Genomic DNA, 4947 nt, shown 5'->3' with positions numbered 1-4947 from the left:
ATGAGAAGGAAATTTTCTGTGAGAATTATTACCTAAAAAAAAAAGGTTTGGGCTCTGTAAAAGTGTTACTTAAATTGAGAAATAGCAAAAGCATTGTGTATGTATGTGTATTTGCTTTACTATAAATATTTGAATATACATATTAAAAAAAGTAAATGCTTATAACAATGTGAAGCATAATGCCAATAAGCAATGGTAATTCAAAGCACTATAAGTAAATTTCTGTTTTCTATGATTTCTCAAAGTACTGAATCATGTAAATAAATATTGTAAGTACAAGGTGATAAATCTATATTATAAAAAAATCTATATTATACAATTATACATAGAAAATTATGGATGAAAAATGGGGGATGATTTTTTTTTCTGGGGGTGTTAAAACTTTTATGTTCTAAAACAATACTAATAGTTCAGTTGTCCTCAAGTTGGTTCCAACAACAGAGCAAAACATTGCCAGGTCTTGCGCATGTTCAGAACTGTTGTTATGCTTGAGTCCATTGCTGCTGCCGTGGTGTCCATACATCTAGTTGGGTGTCTTCCTCTTCTTTGTTAATACTCCACTTTACCAAGCATGATGTTTGTGCAATTTACACAATGTTTGGTAGTCTGTGTATGCTCTGTATTAGAGCCCTCAAATTTGTTCATATTTTTTCATTGATGGGCTTTATAATTATGGTATTCACATTTAGATCTTTAATCCACGCTGAGTTTGTTTTTGCATATGGCATGAAGTAAAGGCCTTGTTTCAATCTATTGTATATTGCTTTACAGTTCTGCAGTATCATCTGTTGAAGAGATTATCTCCTCCCCATGCAATATACTTAGGCCCTTTGTTGAAAATCAGTTGGCTATATTAATTTCTGGATTCTCGATTCTGTTCCATTGTTCTATGTATCTTTCATTGTATCAGTAGCAAGCTGTTTTGACCATGGTAGCCATGTAATCAATTTTGAAATCAGGGAGTGAGAGGTTTCCAATTTTATTCTTCTTCTTAAGCAGTGCTTTGCTTATCCTGGGTGTCTTTCCTTTCCATATAAAGTTTGTAATTGTTCTTTCCATATATTTAAGAATGTTGTTGGGATCTGGATTGAGATTGCATTGTATGTGTAGATTGCTTTGGGAGTATTGACATTTTCACAATGTTAAGTCTTCCTATCCAGAAGCATGGTATATTCTTCCATTTTTGTAAGTCTCTTTTGGCTTCTTGTAGTAATGTTTTGTAGTTTTCTTTGTATAGGTCCTTTGTTTCTCTGGTTATATTTATTCCTAGATATTTAATCATTTAGGTGGCTATTGTGAATGGTGTTGTTTTCTTAATGTCCTTTTCAGAGCTGTCATTATTAGAATAGAATAATCCAACTGATTTTTGTATGTTGATCTTGTACCCTGCCACTTTGCTGAATCTTCCAATGAGGTCCAGTAGTTTTTTTTTACTGAGCCTTTGGGGTTTTCTATGTATAGGCTTGTATCATCTGCAAATAGAGAGAGTTTTACTTCTTCTTTGCCAATTTGGATGGCTTTAATTTCCCTATCTTGCTGTATAGTTCTGGTTAAGACTTCCAGCACAATACTAAATAGGAGTGGTGACAAAGGCATCTTTGTCTGGTTCCTGTTCGCAAAGGGAAGGCTTTCAGTTTCTCTCCATTGAGGGCAATGTTGACTGTTGGTTTTGAACATGCCCTCTTAATTATGTTGCGGAATTTCCCTTCAATTCCTACTTTGCTGAGTGTTTTTTGTAAGGAATGGATGTTGGATTTTTGTCAAGTGCCTTTTCTGCTTCAATCGATATGATCATGTTCTTTTCCTTTTTCTTATTTATATCATGAATTACATTGATTTTTATTTTTATTTTCTAATGTTGAACCATTCTTGCATCCCTGCTATGAATCTTACTTGGTCAGAATGTATTATCATCATTATTATTATTAATGTGCTGTTGTATTCTGATGGCTTGGATTTTGTCGAGAATTTTTACAACTGTGTTCATGAAGGATATTGGTTTGTAATTTTCTTTCTTAGTGATATCCTTCCCTGGTTTTGGTATGAGGGTTATGTTTGCTTCATAGAACGTATTAGGAAAATTTTCATCCTCTTCTATATTATGGAATAATTTGAGTAGAATTGGTGACAGCTCTTCCCTGAATGTTTGGTAAAACTCACCAGTGAAGCCATCTGTACCTGGACTTCTTTGTTTGGGAGTTTTTTGATAACCTGATCAATTTCTTCTTTTGTTATCGATTTGTTCAAATTCCTGCTTCACTCTGTGTATGTTTTGGTAGGTTGTGTTTTTCTAAAAATGTATTAATCTCTTCTAAGTTTTCAAATTTGTTGGAGTACAACTCCATAATATTTTGCTATTATCCTTTTCCTTTGGTCCTGTTGTGACATTGTCCAGGTTGTTTATAATGCGTGTTATTTGTGTCTTTTCCCTCTTTTCTTTTGTTAGGTTTGCCAATGGTTTGTCAATTTTATTAATCCTTCCAAAGAACCAGCTTCTTGTCCTGTTGATTCTTTCTATTTTTTTTTTTTTTTTTTAATTTTATTTTCTATCTCGTTTTTTTCTGCTCTAATCTTTACTATTTCTTTTCTTTTGGTGACTGTAGTTTCCTCTGTTGGTCTGTTTCCAATTGTTGGAGAAGTTGTGTTAATGTGGTAATTTTTGTTCTTCTTTTTGGATGTGTGCATTTATTGCAATAAATAGTCTTCTCAGCACTGCTTTTTTGTGTCCCAAAGATTTTGGTATGTTGTGTTTTTGTTCTCATTTGTTTCTTTGAACTTTCTGAATTCATGTTTAAGTTCTTTTACTACCCAGTCGTTTTTCAGTAAGGCATTACTCAGTTTCCATGTATTCAACTTTATTTTTAGTCTTCCTGTTGTTGATTTCTAGTTTTATAGCATGGTGGTCTGAAATGATGCTTTGTAGTATTTTGATGTTTTAAAATTTATGGAGGATTGTTTTGTGGCCTAATACATGGTCAGTTTTGGAGAATGTTCCATGTGCTCTGGAAAAGAATGTGCATTGTGCTGTTGTTGAGTTTAATGCTCTGTACACATCAATGAGGTTAAATTGTTTGATTGTGCCATTTAGTTCCTCAGTATCTTTGTCATGTTTCTTTCTGGTTGTTCCATCCCTTTTAGAAAGTGGCATATTAAAATCTTCTACTGTTATATGTTACTGTAGATTTGTCTATTTCTTTCTTCAATTCTAGTAGGGTTTGCTTCATGTATCTCGGTGCACCTCCATTGGGAGTGTAGATATTTATTATGGTTATGTCATCTTGTTCAACTGAACTTTTAATCATGAGATAGAGTCCTTCTTTATCTCTTATGCTGGTTTTTTACTTAAAGTTTATTTTATCAAAGATTAAGATTGCCACACCTGCTTGTTTTTGATGGCAATTAGCTTGGTATTTTTTTCCATCCTTTAATTTTTAGTCTGTTTTTGTCTCTGTGTGTAAGGTGTATCTCTTGCAGGCAGCGTATTGAAGGGTCTAGTTTCTTTTCCATTCTGCCACTCTCTGTCTCTTCACTGGTGCATTTATTCCATTAACATTCAGTGTAATTATAGAGAGGTATGAATTAATTGCTGTCATTATGTTAGTTTTTTGTGGTGTTGCTTGTTTCTTTGTTCTGCATACCTACTCTTGCTGAGTTCATGATTTTTGTGTTATTCCTTGTCAGTTACCTCTGAGTTTTAACATTTCTATGTTCTACTTGGATCTCCATTTTTATTGTATGTTGTGAAGTATTAACTTTCTTTGAGGTTACCCTATAGTCTGCTAACTTTTCTCTCTATTGTATCCTGTAATCTATGTGACCTCCTCACCACTTGGATCGCTTTTCCTATATTTCCCCCTTCTTTGACATTGTTATTATTTTGAGCTTTGATTGACCTCACAGGTCCTCTGAATTCGTTGTTGTAATTTTGTTCTGTTCTGGACTCTGCTATCTGTTGATTAAGTTCCGGGTGGTGTTGCCACATCTGTCAATCTCTGGTTGTTTTCTGTTCTTGTTGGTTTTCAGCCCAAAAAATTCCCTTTAGGATGTTTTGAAGTGCTGGATTGGCTTTGACAAAGTCTTACCTTCTGTTTATGGTGGAATGTTTTGATTGCACCATCTTATTTTATTGACAGCTTTGCTATGTAGATAATTCTTGTTTGGCAGTTTTATTGTTTTGCTTTTCTTTTTTCTTTTAGGGTTTTATATATGTCTCCCCATGGCCTTATTGTCTGCATGGTTTCTTTTGAGAAGTCAGAGATTAATCTGATTTGCTTGCCTTTGTAGGTAACACTTCTTTTTTCCCTGGCTGCTTTTAGGATTTTCTCCTTGTCTTTGATTTTTGAGAGCTTGATTATGATATGTCTTGGAGATTTTTGTTTTGTTTCTATCCTTCCTGGGGTTCATTCAGCTTCTTGAATGCTTATCTTCTTATCCTTCAAGATGTTAGAGAAATTTTCTTCCAGAAGATCCTCAACTATCTCCTGTGTGAACTTCTGTGATTCTTCCTGTTTTGGAATGCCAATAATTCTTAAATTATTCCTCTTCATGTTATCTAACATGAATCTTAGACTCTCTTCAGATGATTTTTTTTATCCACCTCACTGGTTCTTGCTTCCATCTCTTCAATTCTACTCCTTTGCCCTTTCTGTGTATTGTCCATTTCTGATATTTTATTATTAATCATCTGTATCTCTTTTTGCAGGTTTTGAATTGTTTCCAATGCTGTATCTATCTTGTTTGATTGCTCCTCTAGCACTTTCCTGACTTCTTCTTAATTTCCCTCCACCCCTCTGTGAAGCATTTGGACTAGTCTCCATATCATTCTTCTCAATTCCTTCTCAGGCAGATCCAAAGCCTGCTTTTCTTCTAATGGGAAGTCCATGTCTTCCTCCAGCTCATTTGTCTCAGTTACTCTTGTCTGTTTCTGGACATGTGCTGATATCTTTT

This window comes from Chrysochloris asiatica, unplaced genomic scaffold (assembly GCF_000296735.1).
Source record: "Chrysochloris asiatica unplaced genomic scaffold, ChrAsi1.0 scaffold00120, whole genome shotgun sequence".
NCBI classification, from domain to species: domain Eukaryota; kingdom Metazoa; phylum Chordata; class Mammalia; order Afrosoricida; family Chrysochloridae; genus Chrysochloris; species Chrysochloris asiatica.
The sequence above is the reverse complement of the archived record's forward strand: the minus strand, read 5'-3'. Positions refer to the sequence as shown.